Source organism: Ochotona curzoniae, unplaced genomic scaffold, assembly GCF_017591425.1.
Source record: "Ochotona curzoniae isolate NIBS_2020 unplaced genomic scaffold, NIBS_Ocur_1.0 contig_2321, whole genome shotgun sequence".
NCBI classification, from domain to species: domain Eukaryota; kingdom Metazoa; phylum Chordata; class Mammalia; order Lagomorpha; family Ochotonidae; genus Ochotona; species Ochotona curzoniae.
The window spans coordinates 783,662-808,508 of NW_024465421.1; the positions used below are offsets into that span (position 1 = coordinate 783,662).

The 24,847-nt window shown below is 45.4% G+C and overlaps 1 protein-coding gene and 1 non-coding gene across 4 annotated transcripts in view; both read right to left on the minus strand.

Moving 5' to 3' along the window:
- VKORC1L1 (vitamin K epoxide reductase complex subunit 1 like 1) overlaps window positions 1-24,847 on the minus strand; it is a 64,732-nt gene that overhangs the window by 14,656 nt on the left and 25,229 nt on the right. The window lies entirely within an intron of this gene.
- Window positions 13,363-13,524, minus strand: LOC121152110. The gene has a single exon (XR_005883240.1). It is a non-coding gene; the product is annotated as a U1 spliceosomal RNA (small nuclear RNA).

Here is a 24,847-nt window from a genome sequence, read left to right on the forward strand (position 1 = left end):
TCGGATCGGCTCAGCTCCGGCTGTTGTGGCCACTTGGGGAGTGAACCAGTGGATGCAAGATCTTTGTCTCTCCTCCTCTCCATATGTCTGCCTTTCCAACAAAAATAAATAAATAAATAAATAAACAAGTAAATCTTTCTTAAAAACTGACCTGTAAGACATCGGCAAGATGGTGCCTTTGGGGTGGCAAGCCCAATCATTCTTTTGGTTTACCAGTACTCCAAACAAAATTGCTTCCTTCCTTCACCACACCTTGCCCTCAGGTTAATGGCTTTTTTTTGTGTGCAGAGGGATGATGAGTTTAGACCTAGTAGCAGTTTGTCGTCCTATTTCTTTCTCTCTTGACCCTACTGGAAGCTCAGTATGATATTGTGAAATATACACTTGGTTTGTGTCCAGTTGCTTGACACACAGCTGCCCAAATTCTCACAAACTCCTAAGAAATCAGTATCTCTTTGTCAGCTAGTAAACTGGCAGATGGCGAGGAGCCGCATCGCTCGTCAACCTTCAGGGAATGGAGACAGGCTGGAAGCCAAGTGCATCAGCAGCCGCCAATGACTTCATCAGTGGTACCCGTGGAAAGGGACTGCCACAGAATTCTAACAGGACATGGTTCAGAGAGCCTCTGGATGGCTGAACACATGAGCTTCTTCGAGGGTGGCGAGCCCAGAGGCCCGGAAGCTCAGTGCTCCTATGCAATAAAAGAAATTTTAGTCAAAATTCTTTACACTGAAGGACAATGACACCTGAGGGAAATATGGAACTTGAGAGAAACAAAACAACAAAACGGTAGATAGACCTCTTTTTTTTTTCCCTTTAAACTATTTCTTTGAAATTTTAAGATTTTTCAACCTCAAAAAAAGGAAGATGGGGGCTAGTGATATGGCATAGTAAGCTAAGCCTCTGCCTGCGATTCTGGCATCCAATAAGGGTGCTAGTTTGTGTCGAGGTTGCTCCACTTTCTGATCTAGCTCCCTGCTCATGTGCCTGGGAAAGTAGCAGTAGTGGCAGGACGGCCCAGGTCCTTGTGCCTACATGGGAGACCCAAAAGAAGCCTGGCTCCCGGCTTTGGATGAGCCCAGCTCCAGACACTGCAAGCACTTGGGGAATGAACCAGTGGATGCCAGATCTCTCCATCTCTCCTTCTGTTTCTGTAAAGCTGCCTTTCACATAAAAATCTTTAAAAAATTAATTAATCAGGGCCTACAACAATGGCTCAATAGGTCAATCTACCCGCTTCAAGCACTGGATCTCTCTATGGGGTACTGCCTCCTGCCCAGGCTGCTCCACTTCCCATCTGTCTTCCTACTTGTGGCCTGGGAAAGTAGTGGAGGACGGCTAAGCCTTGGGACCCGGTTGTGATCATCTGCAGAGTAAACCAGCAGATGGAAGATCTCTCTCTCTGGGTCTCCCTCTCTCGCAATATTCCCTCACCTTCTGTATCGCTAACCATTCAAATTAATAAATAAGTGAATCCTAAAAGAAATAACAAAAAGACAACAGTGAGGGACGAGCTCTATATAGACGAAAGGGCCAAGTAGTTGGACACTGTTGGCTCTGCTTTGAACCCACCTTTCTAACGGCTACCACGGGAGGCTTGGGAAGCAGAGCGGGGATTCTGGGCTCCTGCTCTCGGCCTGGACCAGTCCCAGCCATTGTGGGCATCTGAGGAGTAAACCAGTGGAGAGGTGCTCCCTCTCTGTGCATAAAGTAAAACAAAAAAACAAAATAAAAGAACTGACTAGCTGAGTGACTACAACAAAAACCCAGAACTGAAAGGAGAAAGGAACCCACAAAAGTACTTAGGGACTGAAATACAGTTCTTACTGGTAATTGAAAAAGGTAGACAGAAAACCAGCAAGGATAAAATAAGCCTGATCAGATCTTACATTTGTAGAATACTTCCAATGTGTGGAATTCTCACCAAGATAAATATATATAAATAAATTCTACAAATTTAAAATAACCGGAATCACACAAAATATACTCCCTGAACATATGTAATTAGGTGGAAATACATCTGGAAAATGCCCAACTCTGGAAATTAAGCAACTTTCTAAAAGATAACGCATGTGTCAAAAAGCTATAAAAGTTGTGTTTAGAGAGAAATAGAGAGTAGTAACATCCTAATATTAAACAAGAAGGTTGAGATCAATTCTGTAAGCTTTCACCTTAAAAAAAAAAAAAAAGATGGGAAGTGAAAGGATCAAGCATTTTCTTTCTAAAAAAGAAAATACTCATACTGACATTGGAGTGCCTCTAATGACCTGATTAGCTTTTTTTTTTTATCTTTTTAAGATTTACTTTTAATGGAAAGTCAGATATACAGAGAGGAGAAGAGACAGAGAGGAAAATCTTCCATCCACAGATTCACTAACCAAGTGGATGCAACGGCCAGAGTTGAGCTGATCTGAAGCCAGGAGCTTCTTCTGGGTCTCCCACATGGGTGCAGGGTCCCAAGGCTTTGGGCCGTCCTCTGCTGCTTTCCCAGGCCACAAGCAGGGAGCTGGATGGGAAGTGAAGCAGCCGGGATCAAAACCCGCTCCCTGCTTATGGACTGGCAAGCAGTGGAGGATGGCCCAAAGCTTTGGGACTCTGCACCCACGAGAGACCCAGAAGAAGCTCCTGACTCCTAGTTTCTGATGGGCTCAGCTCTGGCCACTGCGGCCTTTTGAGGAGTGAGCCAGTGGGTGGAAGATCTTTATCTCTGTCTCTCTTTTTCTCTATAAATCTGAGCTGCCTTTCCAACAAAATAAATCTTAAAAAAATTTTAAGTGAAAAAAAAAAATCTGCCTTTCAAATGAGAAAATGAACAAATCGAAAATAAACAAAACAAAAACAGCCTCTTCTCTAGTTCTTCAAGACCATGGATTTCTGTGCAGTCATCTCAAAGGAGAGAGTTTTTGGTCTCACAGGCCAGGCCAGAAAGGAAAACACCCGCTTTCTCTTTCATGTTTCGATTCCATGACTGTCCCTGTTGCAAAACCTGCAGCTCCCCGGAGGCACAGTTCAACCCAAATAGACCTGCCCCAGCCACTACTTCCCAGCTGCCATCCACCGGCCTCACAATCACGGTGGCACCTGCACACCGTCTCCTTCAACGATGCAGTTTATCTCCTGGCTTACGGTCCTTCGTCCTCTCCAACTCCTCTTTTATGTTTGAGGCCACACATCAGCTGCCACTTTAATAACTTCAACCTAGTTACCTTTTTCTACAATCAGATGCTCCACTTTGTCATCACCAGAAATAGAGAACAGGCCCCGAGCAGCATTTAAAGTAACAGCAGTGACAACTCCGTAGCGCCTGCAATTCTACACTCCAGCCTACACATCATCTAAAACGAAGGCTAACTTTTAGTTTTCATTTCCAGATGAGTAAAAGCTGAATTTGTCCACGAGCAGCCCTACTCTGTAAGAAGTTTTTCAGGCAAAAGAAACAGGATTCTGGACAGAAATACTGCAAAGAATCAGGGAATAAAACCAGAAAGGAAAAACAGGAAACGACTAGATGGACATAACTATATGAAACACTATCAATGCCTTGTGGGGGAAAACTCATACATAATGAAAGATGAAAATAAATGCAACAGTAAACCACAAATATAACCGTATAAAATGAGACACAAATATTCCAAGATTCACATGCTAACAGAGAAGTGATAAAATTAGCAATTAATATTAGACTTTAATTAAATCCAAGAAAGCATGGTTTAGTGACTAAAAGTAAATGAACGGGCCCGGCGCGGTGGCGCAAGTGGTTAAAGGTCCTCGCCTAGCACGCCCGGGATCCCATATGGGCGCCGGTTCTAATCCCGGCAGCCCTGCTTCCCTTCCAGCTCCCTGCCTGTGGCCTGGGAAAGCAGTCGAGGACAGCCCAAAGCTTTGGGAACCTGTACCCGCGTGGGAGACCCGGAAGAGGCTCCTGGCTTCGGATCGGCATAGTATCGGCCCGTTGCGCTCACTTGGGGAGTGAATCATCGGACGGAGGATCTTCCTCTCTGTCTCTCCTCTCTGTATATCCGCCTTTCCAATGAAAAAATAATAAAAATAAATCTTTAAAAAAAAAAAAAAAAAAAAAAAAAGTAAATGAACATAACTGAATAAGTAATGGAGGAGAATGGGAAGGGAGTGGAATAATATTAAAAGATGCCTGAATAATCCAAGGCAACAATGAAGGAAAGTAATACTAACTAAAGAATTCACAGAAACAGAAACCGTAAGATATTATCAAATATGTCAGCAATTAAACTGACTATAGAAATGAGTCACTACAATGTTTAATGAAAAGATCACAACGAATACTTGTGAGATGTGGCTAACACTGTTCAACAGGAATGTGTAACCACAAATGCATGCACTACTGACTCTACTACTGTAGATGAAAGATTCAAAAGCAGAGCAAATAAACTTAAGACAAATAGCAAATAATGTAGAAAACAGATGCCAGTGTTGTGGCACAGTGGGTTAAGCCACGATTCCAACATTGCCAGTTTCTCACATGAGTGCTCCACTTCCAGTCCAGCTCCCTGCCAAGTGCTGGGACCCTGCATCCATGTGAGAGACCGGATGGAATTCCAGACTGCAGTTTCACTCTGGTCCAGCCCCAGCCATTGAGGCAATTTAGGGAGTGAATCAGAGAATGGAAGACTGATTTCTGCTTCTCCCTTTCTGTCTCTCAAACTCTTCAATTCTAAGTGTTTTAAAAGAGAGCCCGGTACGCTGTCCTAGTGGCTGGGTACTTGCCTTGCAGGCATCGGGATCCTGTATGGGCGCCAGTTGGAGTCCTGGCTTCTCCACTTCCCATCCATCTCCCTGCTTGTGGCCTGGGAAAGCAGTCGAGGACAGCCCAAAGCCTTGGGACCCTGCACCTCTGTGGGTGGCCCGGAAGAAGCTCCTGGCTCCTGGTTTCATTTCAGCTCAGCTCCAATCAGTGGCTACCTGGGGAGTGAACCAGCAAATGGAGGATCTTCCTCTTTGTCTTTCTGTGTATCTGCCTTTCCAATAAAAATAAATAAATCTTAAGAAAATTTTAAAAAATATAGGAAATCAAAGATTGATATGTTTAGCACCTAGAAAGATACATCTTTTTTTTTTTTTTTTGAAGATTTATTGGTGCTGGGCCCCAAGAAAGATTCATCTTAAATGAAAAACAGAGAATATTATCTATCAGGAACGAGAAAGGGGTCAATATTACAGAAGCTACTTAACATGCACCTTCTAGATAGCAGTGTTTTTCACTCTCAGATTCATTTACTTATTCAAAAGGCAGAGTGACAAGTGTGAAGAGGAGACAGAGGGACAGATAGTGGGGAGGATAAAGGAGGAGAGAGAGAGAGAAATCTCTCCCATCATGAATCCAGTCCCCAGATGGCTGACAGTGCCAGGCTGAGGCCGGGCTGGGGCTGAAAGCTGGGGCCGGGCTAGGGCTGGGAGCTAGGGCCGGGCTGAAGCTGAGAGCTGGGGCCAGGCTGGGGCCGAGAGCTGGGGCTGGGCTGGGGCCGGGCTGGGGTCGGGCTGAAGCTGAGAGCTGGGGCCAGGCTGGGGCTGAGAGCTGGGGCCAGGCTGGGGCTGAGAGTTGGGGCCAGGCTGGGGCTGAGAGCTGGGGCCAGGCTGGGGCTGAGAGTTGGGGCCAGGCTGGGGCTGAGAGCTGGGGCCAAGCTGGGGCTGAGAGCTGAGTCCAGGCTGGGGCCAGGCTGGGGCTGAGAGCTGGGGCCAAGCTGGGGCTGAGAGCTGGGGCTGAGAGTTGAGTCCAGGCTGGGGCTGAGAGCTGGGGCTGAGAGCTGGGAGTCAGGAGACTTGAATCAGCACTCCCATCATGGCTGCAAGCCCAGTCCACGGCACTAAGACAGTCCTCACATGCCCCTCCTGTCGACCTGAGCCTTCCTTGAAAACTCTCATCTCAGATGCACGTTAATTTATGCATTGATCAATTACTATGTCCCCTGTCAGTATAATCATGAGAAGGAATCATTCTAATACTTAATGTCTCATACAGTGGCAAGTGGCAGGGAACCAACCATTCATTCAACAAAGACTTACTGAGTAACTACCATTTGCTTAGTACTATATTACTAAAATAAACATTTCTATGCAATTTAGGTCCTCATGGATGGAGACAAGCAAACAAGTAAATGAAAAACATAAAGCAGTAAAAGGTGAATACAAGGTTAACTGTTGTGAAATACCATCTGAGGGCCCAGCGCTATGGCCTAGTGGTTAATCCTTGCCTTGCAGGTGCCAGGATCCCACAGGGATGCTGATTCATATCCTGGCTGTCCCACTTCCCATCTAGCTCCCTGCTTGTGGCCTGGGAAAGCAGTAGAGGATGGCCCAAAGCCTTGGGACCCTGAACTGTGTGAGAGACCCAGAAAAAGCTCCTGGCTCCTGGCTTCAGATCAGCTCAGCTCCAGTCATTGTGTCCACTTGGAGTGTGAGCCAGTGGACAGAAAATCTTCCTGTCCTTCTCTCTTTAAAATCTGACTTTCCAATAAGAATAAGTCTTTAAAAAAACACTATTCCATTCATACCAATGTTCTAGGCCAAACAAAATGGATCAAAAAAAAAAACAAACAAACTCAAAAGCATTTCTGAGAGGGAGGGGCTGGGAGTGTGATTAGCAAGGCCTGATGACGCTTTTCAGGGTTGTGGCAATGCTCTGCCTCCGAGGTTCTCAACAGTGACACAGCTGAGAAAGGACTGTGAGTGGAGCTATCCCTGGCCTCTAGCCACTAGGTATCAGCGCTAAATTACTCCCCTGAGTCCCAACTGTGACACCCAACGATATCCCCAGGCCGCTGTCAGATACATCCGGGCAGGCAAAAACAATCCCTAACTAAGAACCAGTGTCCTCTGTCTAGACTGAGTTTTACGTTACGGAAGTATACACAGTTAGTGAAATTTACAAAAGATACATTTAACATCTTTGAATTTCATTGTGCCTTTATTTTAGCACAGAAGAGAATAAATTACAAGTAATGAATTCTAGCCAATGATATGCATGCTAAAGGATGTAGATGTCCAGTGATGGTTTGGTGGTACAAGTTTCTACAGGTACATAAAATGCTAAGTGTGAAGGCAGTTCAAAAAGTTTGTGGAAGACGAAATTAAAAGACATTTTGGTGAAACATTGTGAAGTCCAGGATATAAGTATAGTAAAATAGAAGTGGTTGGTATACAGAGATTCTCTACAAAGTTTTTCTGGATGTTTGAAATGTTTCTTAATAAAACGAAAATTGCTATTATGGAAGAGGAAAGAACATTTGAGATAATACACGATTGAGCATATGAGAAGTTTGGCAAACTGCAAGTTACTTCAACGGGCTGCAGTATAGTATGTCAAGGAAGGAGAGGTACAGAGAGGACGAACTCCAAAGAGACTCAGGGGATTCAAACTGTCCTATACGGCCAACAGCATTTCACTCTGTAACCTCACAGCTACAGGAAAGGGGCTTGCAATTCCATCCAGGCTTCTCCTATGGGTGGGTCATGGGGACCCAAGGAAGAAGCTGGAGGTGGCGGAGCTGGGACTTGAGCATTTCCCAAGCATTCCCAAACAGGATGTGGGAAAAGGTCCTGTACCAAGCGCCCACCACACTTTTCTATACAAACTGAATCACTGGGTAATCAAGAAATACTAAGAGGGAGACTTTTTAATGAAATATTTTAGTTAATACATGAGTAAGGATAGAATAACACCATTTGGGAGCACCTAACAAATCGGTGGATTTACGCAGTGAACATCAAAGGCTTACTATACGACAAAAAAGGCATGGTTTTGCTATGCCCTTCCTTCAAAACTCTACAAGCTACCCATTTCCCAGAAGGTGGGAAACACTACTGGAAAAAAGTTTTCTTAACTATGAATAAACTACAAAGGATAGAGAGATGAAGGAAGATCTTAAAGATCAAAGATGCCATCACCCAACTGGAATATTTCTATTTAGATTCTGATGTAGAGAAATTGAATAAACACAATATTTATGAAGCAGCTGGAAAATTCAATTATAACTGGATATTTGGTATGAAGGTAACGTATTTTCTTTTCCCTTTTTTTAAAAGATTCATTGCTTTTTCTTATTTAAAAGGTAAAGGAATAGAGATCTTCCATCCACTGGTCCACTCCCCAGAGGAGCACAACAGCCAGGCCTGAGCCAGGTCAAACCCAAGAGGCAGGAGCCAAGAACTCCATCAGGCAGGTGGCAGAGGCCTAAGTACTCGGTCGTCACTCCCTGTCTTCCTGGGCACATTCGCAGGGAGCTGGCTTGGAAGTGAGGCAACTGGGACCTGAACTGGCCCTCTGATATTGGATGTCAGCATTGCAAGCAGTGGCTTAACTCACTAAATTACAACACCAGTCCCGTAGGTGTGATAACTGCATTTTTGTTTTTCTTAAAGAGCACTTATCGTTTGAAGACAGATACTGGAATATGAAATGATATTACATGTAATAGTTTCTTTAAAGTAATCCAGGAAGAAAAAAATGAATAGGAGTACAAATGAAACAAAACATATCACAGATTGTTAACTGTTGGTGCTCCATGACACTTTTGTATGTTCTACTTTTTGTGTATGTTTGAAACTCCAAAATAAAAGATTTCAAAAGTCTCTCATAAAAAAAAGAGAGAGAGAGAGAGAGACCAGCAATCTAAGCCTATGCTTACAACAGGATCAGAATCTGAATTTATCTATGCATTTTAGGAATCTCAAGCAAAGATGAGCAATAACTGCCACAGATGGCAGTAAACCCTACCCCCCGCTACCAAACTGAAAAATAAAACTCACTCTGTGGGGAGATTTCTACCTTCAGGGAACAACAGACTGAGAGAGGGAAGCCACCACTGCTAATAAGCTTCCCATCAAGATCTGTGATAACCAGGGGCAGGCTTTGGGTTTAGTGGTTAGGATGCTGGCGAAAAACCCACGAGTACTGGAGCTCAGTACCTGGCGCTGGCTCCCAACTTGTTTGCTGCTAATGCAGACCGTGGGGAGCGGGCGTGATGCTTCAAGCCACTGAGTTCCTGCTGTCCACACAGGAGATCCAGGCTGACTTCTCAGCTCTGGCACCGGGGTCAACTAACCCAGTCACGGCTGTGGCAGGCATCTAGGGCAGTAAACCACAAAGATGGATGCTTTCTCTGTTTCTCCGATAATCTTTTAAAACTTACAAACAGGGAAGATGGGTAGATACAGAGCAAGCGCAAACAAGAGAATCCCAAGGATGGAAAGTGATTATGATATAAATGATACAAACCTACCAAAAATCCTGTTGAAATTTTATCGACATTGTAGTGAATAGGGGAGGCGGAGTTTTTAAGGGGTAACTAGTTTTAAAACTAGTTCTTTCTAAACCACCCAGGGTCAGCTATTCTGTGAGAGCACCAGAAAACAAATTTGATTAAGTATCTTCCAATGGTCGACGTTAAGAAACAAGAAGGAATGCATGAACAAGGATGATTTCTGTAGGAGGGCAGGAAACAATGAACTTGAAAACAGCACCAGGCAGCAAAGAGAACGCTGAGACAACCTTTTAGGACTGCCAGGTTTATGGACTGTGAGAGCGTGAGCAACGGCCAAAGACACTGCACTGTTCGAGGATGTGGGTGTCACCAAGGGAAGATGGTGAGCTTGAGGTCACGGAGGAACTTACTGACAGTGGCGGAGTGGACACGGAGAAGGGTTAGGAGACAGCCACAACACACATGGGGATGGCCGATTACAGCCAAGACACTGGCTTCATGAACACGCTCAGTCTAGCAACAGTAACAGACTGAAGATATTTAAAATTTGAAAGGATTTCTGGGTACCTCCTGACTCCAGGATCTAACCAGTGGAACCCGAAGGTGAATGACGCTGCCATCACTTGTATTCTCTCAAGCTCTGTGTTCTGAGCAACCTGGAAACTTGTCCATACAGCTAGGATTGGAAAGAAGCCCTGACATTAATTTTCGCACAAAAGGCCTTGGAGAACAGAATGTCAGGGAAACTTTCCTTACTGATTCCGTCATACTTCTCCCCATTTAGTTGACTGAGAGACACAGACTGGTAACCTCCCCACACGCCTGCAGTGGCTTGGGCATGGACCGGGGCGGGGAGCACACTCCGCCCCATGCTTCCGTGTGGTAGGAACCCAACTACTTGAGGCATCACTGCGGCTGGCAGGAAACTGGAGCCGCGAATCAAACACAAGCACTCCAATATGGAAAGGAATGAGTGCCTAGGCTGAGTGCCTATTCCTCGTTCAAATCATACCAACTAGGCCTCTTCAGTAATGGGGATGATAGTCTCCTCATGGCACAGAATTTATGTGTGAAAATCTGGGTGCAGAAACATGGATCTTACAAAAGCATGGTGCCCATCTCACCACGGTAGCATGATAAAAAGTAGGCATAGATCTCCCTCTATAAGGACAAATTAAACCCTTTAAAAATATGCAGTGAGGGCCCAGCACAATGGCCTAGCGGCTAAAGTCCTCGCCTTGAATGTGCTGGGATCGCATATGGGTGCCAGTTCTAATCCCGGCAGCTCCACTTCCCATCCAGCCCCCTGCTTGTGGCCCGGGAAGGCAGTCGAGGACAGCCCAAAGCCTTGGGACTCTACATGCACGTGAGATTCCTAGAAGAAGCTCCTGGCTCCTGGCTTCGGATTGGCTCAGCACCGGCCGTTTGCGGTCAATAGGGGAGTGAATCATTGAAATGGAAGATCTTCTCTGTATATCTGACTTTGCAATAAAAATAAATCTTAAAAAAAGGTTAAAAGATATGCAGTGAGGCTAGTGATTTTTGTTGAATCTGTAAGTATTAGTGATCATAAAGTCTACAAACGTCTTGAGCGTGATAGAATCATCTAGTTCACTGCTGTCCAAAGGAAGGGCTGCAGGCAGCAGTGCCACTCCATGAGCTGTGCGGGATCCACGATGAGGGCAGCTAAGACACTGAAAATAAACATTTAGAAACTTTTTCTGGAAGTTCTGCCATTGTCATAGCATCCGATTACATGATCCATGGATTTGTCATGCTGAAGGGAGTACTAGCTGATCCAGCTGTTGTCAAACACGTTGTATGTATGTGTGTGCCATAACATGTCCACCAGCCAGGCAGAGCACCATCAAGTTATACATGCTTAGCAAAGGTTGCTTTGTCATCTACATGCAAGTAAGTAAAATTCTGAGGAAATATATGGGCTTATTCTTTTGTATAACCAGTTAGTGTTAACAAGCATTTTTCATCTTAAGTCTTTTCTTGATCTATAATTTAACAGATTAAATTAGTGAAATCATGGGACCAATGCAGTGGCATAAGTGACATCCCATATCGGCAGCAGCTCTATCTAATCCTGGCTGTTTCACTTCCCATCCAGCTCCCTGTTTATGGCTTGGGAAAGCAGCAGAGGATGGCCCAAAGCCTTGGGTCCCTGCACACCTGCATGGGAGATCTGGAAGAGGCTCTTGGCTTCTGGCTTCAGATCAGCTTAGCTTTGGCCATTGCAGCCAGCTGGGGAGTGAATTAGTGGATGGAAGATCTTTCTCTGCTTCTCTCTGTATATCTGCCTTTCCAATTAAAAAAAAAAACAACAAATCTTTAAAAAAAGGAAACAGATGAAATACAAAAGCAGTTAGATCACCTCGATTCTGGAGAATGACGCCTCCTGCATTGGGTTCAGTGTTACAGTCATAACTCACAGCACAGCGCTAACATCTCAGTGTGCTAACTGCAGAGGTGAGCGACAAAGCCATCAAAATTTAAGGGTCTATGCGCACTCACAGACCAAATGCGCAGAAGTAACCACAAAATGAACTACACTGATCTAACTCTAGGATTTTGTATAGAACAATATTCTGACACACCTGCAGACAAGAAAACTTTCTGTAGCAATTCTCCAGATTAAGGAGCTTGTACCAGGCGCCAGCACAGTAGTAGATGGGCTAATCCTTTGCCTGTGGCACCAGCATCTAATATGGCACCAATTTGTGCCCCAGCAGTTCCACTTCTCCCCCAGATCCCTGTGACAGCCTGGGAAATCAGCGAGGGATGACTCAAGTCCTTGGGACCCTGCGCCCACACAGGAAACCGGGAAGAAGCTCCTGGCTACTGGCTTTGGATCAGTTCAGTTCTGGCCCTTGTGACCATTTTGGGATCATCATCCATCATTCAGTGGATGATTCATCCTCTGTCTCTCTCTTTTCTCCATAAATCTGTCTTTCAAATAAAAATACATTTTTTTTTTTTTAAAAAGAAGCTTGAACCAAAAATCACTTCCTCTTTTAAAAAAGAAGGTTTAGGGTCCAGCACAGTAACCTAGAGGCTAACGTCCTCGCCTTGCATGCACCAGGATCCCATATGGGCGCCGGTTCTAATCCTGGTGGCCCAGTTTCCCATCCAGCTCCCTGCTTGTGGCCTGGGTCCTGGCTCCTGATCAGCTCAGCTCTGGCCCTTGTGGCCACTTGGGATGCTGGCAAAACAGGGTGGAGGATTGGCCTGTGGAGCTATGGTGCCAGCCTCAATCACGCTCTTGTTTGTATTAACAAGATCTTAGTACAAAAAAAGTCTGTTGAACTACACAGATCGTTTACTGTCATAATAAAAATGCAAACACTGAAACGGTTATTATTATATGCCAGCAAGAAAGTGTGTATAGCCTCGTTAATGAAATAATTAGGGGTTGATACCATGGTGTTGCCTGTGATTAATCCGCAGGGATGCTGGTTCAAGTCCTGCCTGCTCCATTTTCCATCCAGCTCCCTGCTAAAGGTTTGAGAAAGTGGCAGAAAACACTCATGCCCTGGCATCCACATGAGACATGCAAGGTGCCGGCTGCTGGCTGCGGCCTGTCTCAGCCTGGGCCACTGTGACCATCTGGGAAGTGAACCAGCGTATGGAAAGCTTTTCTCTCTCTCTCTGTAACTCTTTGTTTCAAATAAATAAATACTTTAAAAAATGAATTAATGCTCAAGGAAACTATCAAAAAATGGGCAGTGCGGAGAAATTTGAATTAGAAAACGAACTCAGTAATTTTGTGAGACTGAAAAAAAGTTTGAATCCAACTTTTAAAAGCTCTGGACAGCCAATAGTACAGTAACTTTAGTACTTTCTTAACAGCTTAATATTTCCTTACATGGCTACAGATTGTTACAAGTGTTATACGTGTGGCAACATTTTACAATTTCATTTTCCAACTAAATGGAGCCACACACAGGAAATGTGGGAGAAACACACCCATTTCTTTCATCTAAAATCATTTCAACTACTCACAGGGTAAGCTGTTGGAACTGGCTGCTGTGAAATACAAGGAGCACAGTTGTTTTACATAGGATAAACTTGAGAGGACTGAGCTTGATTAAACTGTTTTGTTTTTCTTTTTAATTTTCAGGGGAGAGTGCAAACACAGTCCCCCAGGGCCACAAATGATGCAGTCCAGTTTTGCGCATTTGGGGAACCGCAGGGGTCAGCACACGGTAGTGCAATAGGTGAGCCTTGCCCTGGGCTCACCACCTTCATGATCATGGTCTCTCTGCTGCCAGATTAAATTTTTTTTTTTTAAAGATTTATTTATTTATTGGAAAGTCAGATATACAGAGAGGAGGAGAGACAGAGAGGAAGATCTTCCGTCCGATGATTCACTCCCCAAGTGAGCGCAATGGCCGATGCTATGCTGATCCTCCGAAGCCAGGATCCAGGAACCTGCTCCGGGTCTCCCACTTGGGTGCAGGGTCCCAAAGCCTTGGGCCATCCTCAACTGCTTTCCCAGGCCACAAGCAGGGAGCTGGATGGGAAGTGGATCTGCGGGGATTAGAACCGATGCCCATATGGGATCCTGGCATGTTCAAGGTGAGGACTTTAGCCGCTAGGCCACGCCGCCTGGCCCCAAATTAAATTGTTTTTAAGCTCTTTTATTCCTTTACCAACAGAGTAATTCAATAACAATGGCTTCTCTACTTGTATTATTAAATAAAAATTCAACAAAATTTAGCTATACCACTGTCACTTGAGAGAGGTGCTGTATCCAATACAATCTTGATAAATTCACAGGAGGCTCGTTTGTCAAGTTAAAAACTTAAACTAGTAAGGCGGTGGGCATTTGGTGCAGCAGGTAAGTCACTGCTTGGAACGCCACGTTGCGGCACTATTGCTTCCTCTCCCTGCGCATCAGCACCCTGGGAGGCAGCAGACTCAGCACCGAGCCCCTGCACCCACACGGGAGACCCGGCAGCAGACTCAGCACCGAGCCCCTGCACCCACACGGGGGAGACCTGGCAGCAGACTCAGCACCGAGCCCCTGCACCTACACGAGGGAGACCCGGATGGAGTTCCTGGCTCCATGTCGGCCTGGCCCAGCTTCGGCCGTGACAGGCACTGGGGGAGTTACAACTGAAAAATAATTATGCATATGGCTATATATGTCCAGTTTTCTAATGACTTTGTTAACTTTATTCCTAAAACGAAGCTTTGACAGATAAGTCACCCGAGGTTCTTTCCAATGACCACTGTTTTTATCTTTAATAACACAGCTTACAGACCAAGCAGTTCTCAATGGATTGGAAAACTAAAAACCTATGCCTCCAGCGGTGTGAGAAATACGGGGCTAGTCTGAAGTAGCTACTTTGTGTTGAGTTTGTGCCAACTGATTAAATCCTGAATGCATCTCTACTAGGATTCAGCTAACGTGTTAAGCAAATTTGAAGAGTTGAAGCAAATGTCCTGTCGGTATCTTCACATGCAGGCCCGCTTGCTTGTTTTCACTGTAAATAATAAAAGCCAGACTTTACCACATTTTCACATTTACTCTAATGCTCTGTTCATCTATACTGTTGCCACAGGGGAAAAAATCATGAAGGAAGATTCTCTAAAAATTAACTTCGGTTAGCAAGCCAAACAAACCTGTCCACGGAGATACCAAAATCTCAAACTCCTTGAGGATCAAGTGAATTTGAACTTAAAAAATAATTAGGGCCCGGTGCCATAACCTAGCATCTAAAACCTTCACCTTGCATGCACTGGGATCCCATATGGGTGCTGGTTATAATCCTGGTGGCCCTGCTTCCCATCTAGCTCCCTGCTTGTGGCCTGGGAAAGCAGTCGAGGATGATCCAAAGCCTTGGGACCCTGCACCTGTGTGGGGAACCCGGGAAAGGCTCCAGGCTCCTGGGTTCAATTTGGTGTAGCTCCCGCCCTTGCGGCCACTTGGGGAGCGAATCACCAGATGGAAGATCTTCCTCTCTGTCTCTCCCCCGCTTGGTATATCTGACTTTCCAATATAAATAAAACTTCAAAAACAAACACCAGTTCAGAGATCTTTTAGACCAGGCTTGCTAACAGCAATGAAAGTATCAGACCTCCTAAGCTGTAGGTAATTGCCTAGGTTGTCTTGTACCCAGGTAAGTGTTAAAATGGTGGGTGGAAAACAGCCAATAACTTGCCATCTGGGCCTGCTTGATGCCAACTCTGTGATAACCATACCAGTTTGCCAGCATAGCTCTCTTTTTTTTTTTTTTTTTAAGGTTTGTGGGGCAGGGAAGCAGTCTGCCACATCACCAAGGGCACACACTGGCCGGGACCACCCCACCACCACCATACATGTGCTGGCTGCGCGGGGAGGTGGCGTGCATTGCCAGGGGCCAGGCGACTTGAGATTGGGCAGAATAGGCACCACTGAGGGCTTGTGTGAATATTTGAAATGATTTCTGGGGTTCCAAGGATGGAGGCACTTCCTCTTGAGAAGCCGAGACATGGTGGATCAAGGGGGGATCCAGAGGGATCCCTGGTTAGGCCAAAGCACCCTCCTGCGTGTATAAGAGCCGGGGCTGGAGCCTCCTGAGGCCAGATGAGGTTCCAGCATCCGCTGGCACACATAACAGATGTTATTTGAGGGTGGCTCAGGTTCCTTAGGGTCACCTTGACTAGGCCGGGCTAGGCTGTAGCACCCACCAATACACAAGAAAGCTGGGGCTGCGGATGGACTAGGCCTAGTTAGATTGCAGCACCTGCCAGCGAGAGCTGGGGATTCTAGGGGACATCGCTGTTGGGCTGCAACACCCACCTGTGCACAGGAGAGCTGGGGCTGGAGGTGGGCTGGGCTTGCCTAGGCAGCAGCATCCACCAGCATGCGCAGCAACCAGGGCTGCGGGAACGCACAGTAGGGGCTCACAGAAGACATTCTATGCTGCAGCTCCCACTGGTGCATGCAAGCACCGGGGAAGGGAAGCAGGTTGGGTCAGGCAAAGCCTTAACACCCACTGGTGTGTGCAAAAACTTGGGACTGGGAGACGGCCAGGTGAGGTTCTTCAGGGTCTACCCAACTAGGCTGCAGGACTTGCTGGTGTGAGATCCAGGCCTAGGGATGGAACTAAGCAGTCAGAATAACCCAGCTGGCATTCGTAAGAGTAAAGTTTTAACACTTCCGAGGTGAGGTTTCTTGACGCTTCCCCAACTGGACTGCTGCACTCGATCCCTGACCTCAGGGAAGATCACGTAACGTGTGGTCCAATCTCAGAGGAGCACGTGTTTGCCCACCTCAGTTGCTGACCCTCATACAAGACATGAGAGCATATACCCAGATGAACATGAACCCCAAGACAGGTAGCTCACCGAAGTCAACAGAAGACCTTTGAATACCTTATCAAAATATGCACAAGATGGCGAGAGGCACAGGTTGAACAACACTGCAGGCCGGAATCTACAGCAAGCATCAGGGCGTATGGGCATACAGACAGAGGGACAGTCAACAGGCCTTAGGAAGAATTTCTCATCTCTGGTCAGAACAATCAAGACCATTCAAGTAACACCCTTTCCATATTGGGGCTCAAAGCTGACGTCATCCATCTTTGCCCTCGATGCTGATGCAGTGTGACAGCAAGGAGCAGCACACTCTCCTCCCCCACCCTCTGCAGACACAGGAAGGAAAACCGACTCTCTTATCTCATGCTCCTTCCCTGTACTCCAACCCTCCCCACCCTAATCAGAGGCCCACATGGGTCTCTAACTGCCTTGTCTTTGTAAAAACTTTAAAACAATAAATAAGGGGAAAAATATTGGACCAATCCACTATGATTAAGACAAAACAGCAGCATTCACAGTGGAGTCACTCAGTAGGGTAGACACTGCATACTGGGAAGCTTGCTGCAAGTCGTTCCAGAACGAGAAAACAAGTCTAAACCACTCCTTTTAGCCACTTCTAGGAAAGAGGATACAGACATTACCTGAAATACGCTACCATGGATGGTCCAGGTATGAGGAAAGAAATGGAGAATGCTTCTTCTTATGTAAGGTTTTAGAGAACTATTTGGCATTAAATATGAAAGTAACGAGGCTTCTTGCAGCCCTATGCCCAGACTGAGGTTGACTTCTAAAGCATTTCCTTGCTCACTCACATTTTCCATTAAATTGCCTATTTTGAGTAAATATTATGTTCCATCTCCCATCCCTATGGAAGCTAGAGAGGAATTGTTGAGGCACAATGGGTAAGACTACTACCTGCAATACCAGTATCCTACAAGGGCAAAGGTTCGAATCCTGCTACTCCACTTCTGCTCCAGTTCCCTGCTAACGGCCTGGGAAAGCAATGGAAGATGGCCCAATTACATGGGATGCCAGGAAGAAACTCCTGGCAAATGGAAAACATGACAAATTTGCTGAGCACCTAGCACACTACAGCCACACATGCTAGAACAAATGCAGCTGAAGTAATAACCCAAGAAATGAAGAAGATTACACTTAGCAAGAAAAGGAGGGAAAGGAAAAATATGTATATTTTATGTTTTAGATATTTCAACAGAGATACTTTGTGCTAAAGTAGATATTTTAAACTTCAAAATATCTGACAGAATACTGCAAGAGATAAGTTGTAAAAATTTTTAAAAATCAGTATTTTTAAACTAATATCACAGAGACGCAATGAGGCTAAGTTGGCACTACCATGCTACTGTAGCAGTAACACTAATTATTTTCTACGTAAACCCGACACTTTTAGAAATATAGGTTAAGGCAACAGTTTCCGTGAGGGGCTATCCTCTGCCTGTGATGCCAATATCCCATATGGGCGCTGGTTTGAGTCCTGCCTGCTCCACTTCTGATCCAGCTCCCTGCTAATAGCCTGGGAAAGCAGTGGAGGCTGACCCTGCACCTACGCAAGACTCAAGAGAAACTCCTGGCTTTCGGCTTCAGATCAGCCCAGCTCTGGCTGTTGCAGCCACTTGGAGAGTGACACACTGAATGGAAGATCTGTTTCTCCTTCTCTTTTTCTAGAATTCTTTCAAGCAAAAATCATTTTTAGAAAAATTACACAGAAACATACCAGGATGTTCATCACATTTTTAAAAATGGTCAGTGAAGAAAACCAACTTTAGGAGTCCGCATTGTGGCACAGCGAGTTCAGCTCCCACTGGTGACACTGGAATCTCGTATGGTGGGGCTGCTTTAACTCCCAGGCGCTCTGCTTTTGATTCAGCTTCCTGCTTATTGCCTTGGAAAGCAGAGAAAGATGGCCCAAGGACCCGGCTTCCTGCCACCCATGTGTGAGACCCAGGTGTGTAGTTCCAGCCTTCTGGCTTCCGTCTGGCCCACTCTGGCTGTTAGTCATTTGGAAAGAGAACAAAAAGATGGATCGATCTCTCTCTGCCTAGTTCACGCTGTCATTCAAATAAATCTTAAAAATAACAACAACAACCACCAAAAAACCCCCCCAAAAACAGTAAACGATCTAGAAAAAAACAAATTAAAATTTAGCCAGTGAAATGCTATACAGACATTTAAAGGCTCTTTTCAAGCATTTTATTACACATGTCCAAATATTCTTGTTCCAAAATTAAGAGAAACAAAGAGTAAGCTTATGCCCCTGAATGAATGTTTTAAGACCACCACACTGAACGGGACCAGCTGGTGTGTGACATCTCCCCTCCCTGCTTCTATTCCTCCTGTCCCCACCTTGTCCCCACCATTCTTCTGTATTAACACAGTGCTTTTTTAAAGGATTCTATTTTAGCTCCACTATCAGTTTATTATTTACAGTTGTTTAATTTTCCTGATGGTTGTTCTAGGATTTAGGTTTCCCACCTTTAACTTCTCTGTCTCCCTACACGGCATCCCTTGATGTATCATGCAAGGCTCTTAAAATGGTTCTCCTTGTTCTTGTCATATATTTTATAGCTTCCACGTTACAAACCTTACAACTTATTATTTTTGCTGTAAATAGCAAAGTATCTTTTTTATTACCACTACGTGTTTAATTCAATGATGTAAACTACCATTACTAATTCCATAACATTTCCAGCACCACAGAAACCACACCTACCAGCAATCATTCTCAATGTAACTATCTTTTTAAAAACATTTTCAAATAAGAATTCCATTTTACATCCCTATTTAGAATTTCTGTACTTTTAAAAAAAAAACATTTATTTATTTTGATTGGAAAGGCAGATATACAGAGAGGAGGAGAGACAGTGAGGAAGATCCTTTGTCCACTGACTCACTCCCCAAGTGACTGCAATGATCAGAGCTGATCCAATCTGAAGCCAGGAGCCAGGAACTTCCTCCAGGTCTCCCACATGGGTGCAGGGTCCCAAGGCTTTGGGCTGTCCTTGACTGCTTTCCCAGGCCACAAGCAGGGAGTTAGATGGGAAGTGGATCCACTAGCATTAGAACTGGTGCCCATGTGGGATCCCGGTGCGTACAAGGTGAGGACTTTAACAACTATGCTATCGCGCCAGGCCCCATTTTTGTACTTTTTACTCCCTTGTACAGATCCAAATTTCAAATAATTTTCCTTTTGCCTGAAAAATTCCTTTAGCATTTCTTGTTGTGAAGATCTGCTGGCAACAGGTTCTCCCACCATTTATTTAGTCATTATTACTAGTTGCCAGCAAGTGGATTACAAAGTACCTTAGTGTAGACTCTTGTATTTATTCTCCTTGGGATCAGCTGAGCTTTGGAATTTTCAACCAATTTGGAAAAGCTTTTGGCTGTTAATTAATTAAAAAAAAAAAAAAACAGTTTTTTTCTCCCTACTTCTCTCTCTTTTCTGGGGCTCCAATTCCACATATGTTAGACCATTTTGGCCACAAGTATTGTCCCTGCTATAGTCACTAATGCATTAACTTTTCCATGTCTCTTTCTGTGTCTCATTTTAGATAATTTCTATTACTATATTTTCTTTTATCTTAAAAAAATATTTTTATTTGAAAGGCAGATTTACAGAAAGGAGAGAGAGGTAAAGAGAGAGAGAGAGATCTTCCAACTGCTGCTTTACTCCCCAAATGGCCACAACAACCAGAGAGCTGAGCTAATCCAAAGCCAGGAGCCAGGAACTTCCTGCGTTTCCCACATGGGTGCAGGGGACCAAGAATTTGGACCACCCTCTGCTACTTTCCCAGGCCATAAGCAAGGTGCTGGGTTGGAAGGGGAGCAACGAGGACAAGGGCAGAACCCATACAGGACATCAGCTCTAGCAGGTGTGGGCCACTGTGCCAGCCCTTTTGGCTCTGATCTGTATTACCTGATACCCAATATGGGTTTTTTCTTCTTTTCTTTTTTAAGATTCAATCACTCACTGAAAAGGCTTTTAGAGAGAGAGAGAGATCTTCCAACTACTGTTCCTTTCTCAAAGCTGAAGCCAGGAGGCGGGAACTCATCCTGCTCTTCCGGGTGAGTGGCAGCCTTTATGTACTGAGGCCACCTTCTTCTGCAGGGAGCTGGATCTGAAGCAGAGTAGCAGGGACTTGACCAGTGCTTTGCTATGGGATGTTTCAGGGTCACAGGTGGCTGCTTAACCCACTGCACCACAATGTCGACCCTTCCACTGTGCTTAAACTGCTATCTCATGCATTACCTAGTTTTCTGGTTGCTTAAGGCAGCAGGGTTAAGCCAAGTCCTTCCTTCTTGTTGCACCACAGCTGGACAGAACAAATACTGTAAGTCAACTAACAATTTCTCCATTTCACATCTAAAGGCTTTTGGTCTTTATTTGGCTCTATACTTTCTAACAATAACTTATAGCTCTAGGTTTATTGAGGTATTAATTCTTCCACTTAAAATGAACAGTTCATCGCAGCTGTAGGCAACTGCCTAGGTTACACTATACCTCACAAAGTGTTACACTGCTGGGAGAAAAGCAGCCAATAGCTGGCGGGCATTCCGGGCCTGGTAAATACCAGTGTGCCAGCATAGTTGCCTATTCTACTCTTTTTTAAAAAGAAATGTGGGTGGAGGGCAGCAGGTTCCACCATTGGACTGCTGGGCCCGTGCCAGTGAGGGCAGCTGTGGATTGCAAAGGGAAGGGCTTTGGGGATACGAGGGAGCGGGGGCATCGAGTGAGTACTTCACAGGTATGGAATGACTTATGGGGGCTTACATGCACTTGCAGGTCTACGAGGGAGCTAAGAGCAGGTGGTTTAGATGGGGGGAAACCAGACAGCATGTCTGAATTAAGCCAATGCATCTGCCCATGTGAGAGAACCGGGCTGGGCGAGGTGGTACTGCTGCGTGCTATTGCCTGCCAGCACACAACAAAAGCTAAGATTGGAGGATCTGCCTGGCAGGGCTAGGCCACAGTATCTACCACGAGTGTCGGGGCAGTGGAGGTGTTACACGAGGCCAACTGGCGTACAGGAGAACCAGGTCTGGGGCAGACTCTGCAGGGGATACGTGGGATTACTCCTGTGGGTCTGCAGTAACCTACGGGTTTACGCAAGAGCTGGGCTGGGCTGGGCTGGGCTGGGCTGGGCTACGGAATTCACTGAGACACACAGGCTCTGGGGTTGGGCTGGCCCAGGCTGCAGAACCTGTAGCTGCACAGAGAACTGGGTGTGGGGACTGGCTGGCCTGTAGCACCCAGCAGCACATGCAGGTGCCTAGCACAGGCTGGCACAGAGATTCGAGTCTGGGAGTGGGCCTGGTGGGTGAACTTGGGGGAGCTCCCCTGCCAGGCTACACCCCATTAGTAAACATGAGTCAGGCCTGGGGTGCATCAGGTCAGACTGGACTGGGCTACTGGCACACACAGGAACCAAGATGGAGTGTGGGTAGGACTAGGCTAGGCTAGATTACCTTACCCACTGGCTTACATCAGCCAATGATGGGGCAAGATGGGCAGGGTGAAAATGGCTCAGCTCTGGCTGTTGCGACGACCTGGAAGTGAAACAATATCCACAAGATCTTTATGTCCCTCCTTCACTGTACATCTGACTTTCCAATAAAAATAAATCTTTTTTTTAAAGGATGATTTTGTTTGACAGATACTGTTTCTTTCTACTTTCCTGTATTCTACACATATATTCATTTATATAGGTTAAACTGAGAAGTGATTTTCTAAAGTCCTCACTTCTAGCCAACAGCAGTAGCTGTTTTTCGCAGGATATCATCTTGAACCAACATTAAAAAAAAAAAAGATTTATTTTTATTACAAAGTCAGATATACAAAGAAGAGGAGAGAAAGAGAGGAAGATCTTCTGTCCAATGATTCACTTCCCAAGTGAGCACAAAAGCCAGTGCTGTGCCGATCTGAAGCCAGGAGCCAGGAGCTTCTCCAGGTCTCCCACACGGGTGCAGGGTCCCAAAGCTTTGGGCCGTCCTCAACTGTTTTCCCAGGCCACAAGCAGGGAGCTGGATGGGAAGTGGAGCAGCCGGGACTAGAACTGGAGCCCGTATGGGATCCTGGCGCATTCAAGGTGAGGATTTTAGCTGCTAGGCCACCGCGTTGGGCCCTAGAACTAATATTTTTAAAAACAAGTCATATTTCTTCCACCTAGAGCCTGTTTGTACTTTCTGTTCTGGCTAATGACGCACAGTCCTTCCATAAACTTCGGTCCTTTCAACCTGTTCCTCTGTTCCCACATTCAGCCAGAAATCCTACTGGAAACAATGAGCTTCAACTTTTGGATATATTATTACTGCTCAGAACCCTAGAACAATGATCTCAGAGTAGAACTGCAAAGCTGGTGCAATGAAAGGGAAGAATGATCCGCAAACAGCAAGCAACACTTTATTATTATTATTTTAATATTAGCATCTATTGGTATTAATTAATTTACTTAAATTCTGTAACTTTCATGATACATTTCCTTAGGCTCAAGGATTTCCCTTGCCCTGCCCACACACTTTTCCCCCACTTCTCCCATTTAGTAACAACATTTTAGTCTCTCAACTACAGTTACCAGTCCAGCATTCTGTTGAAGTGACACTGGAGGTATGGAGAATGGCACAAAGTCCAGCATTCTACTGCCAAGACATATTTAACAGTTTCACGGGCTGCGATGCTCTGGAGGCAGAAGCAGAGTGTGGCGTGCCCCGTGAGGAGGAGACGCACTTGGAGGAGGAGGCGAAGGCCACATTTTGGTTGGCATTGTTCAAGTGGCACCGTGGCATAAAGCTTTTTGCTGCCGAAGCACGTATTTAATACTGGTTGTGCTTAATACACATCGGTGATCAACTTCCTACTATGCAGTTAAGCATTTCTGAAGGACAAAAGTCTGTGTCTTTTTATGTGAACGTTCTTTCAAAGTAGGTAATAAACAAAATAGACAATTTTTATTGCGAAACAATATGGATTAAACCTTAAGGACACTGACCTAAGTAAAATAAAGTAGTTGCCAAAGGACAAATATTGTATGATTCCTCTTAAGCGACATCTAGAGAAGTCAGATTCAGGGACACAGAAGGCAGATGGTAGCCGCAACAGCAAACAGTTACTAAATGAATATGAGGCTCTTCTGGAGATCGTCTATGAACTGGGCACTACTAAACCCTACACTTACAAATACTCGGGCTACTAAATACACTGTGTATTTACATAATTAAATGTTTTTGAAAAGTTTTAAAATCACAAAATAGTTTGCAGAGAAAATGTACCCCGATTTTGCCCTCCAGCTACTCAGCTGGTTCCACTGCTCAGTGACAAGATCTTCTTTTAGCCTTCCAAATAGAGTTATATACTTATACATTCATGCCTTTTAAAATAACATACATCCAGCACATACAAATGGTATTCATGTCTCCTGGAGCCTCTTTCAGGTCTCCCAAGCAGGTGCAGGGTCCCAAAGTTTTGGGCTGTCCTTGACTGCTTTCCCAGGCCACAAGCAGGGAGCTGGGTCGGAAACAGAGCTGCCGGATTAGAACCGGTGCCCATATGGAATCCCGGCACATTCAAGGCAAGGACTTTAGCTGCTAGGCTACTACGCTGGGCCCTACGCTTTTTTGTTTTGTTTTGTTTTACTTGAAAGGCAGATTAAAAAAAATTTTTTTTTTGGTGATGATGTTTACACAGTTTGTCAGGGTTGGAAGAATCAAGGGTTAGGGGAAACTGGGGAGACAGGTGGAGAAGCTACACCCAGCCTCTCAACCACCCCAGTACCCAGGGATGGGGAACAGCCACCCAACATAAACCCAGAGGCCTCATGTGGAGCATGCTCTGAGGGTTCTGCTTAAGTGGTTTTGATGCTTCTGAAATGCTGTTGATCTCGCTGATCCAATGATGAGAAAATCCTTCCAATGTCCACTGGCTGACATAGTCCACCTTAGAGTCTCCGCTTGCCCAGATATTTGCTGTCATCGCTTGGCTGGGGTAGCTGCCCATTTTGTTGTGCTCTCCTTCCCTCGCTGTGGCAGGAGAGGTCCTCTGCAGACCCCAGTGGGCTGCCGTATCCTCCACGGGCATATAGGTCTGCCATTCACTGCTCTGTCTTTCCCACTGAGGGGGCCCAGTTCTGACTCATGTACCTCATGGTCAGTCAACTGATTCTATAATTCTCCCCATGGTTGGGGTTGGAATTCTGAGTCCAGCAGTTCATTAGAGGAGTGGGGGATCCCAACGGGACCTTGTCAGAGGTTATCCCAGACCTTACTCTTTGTATGTGCTTGCCAGT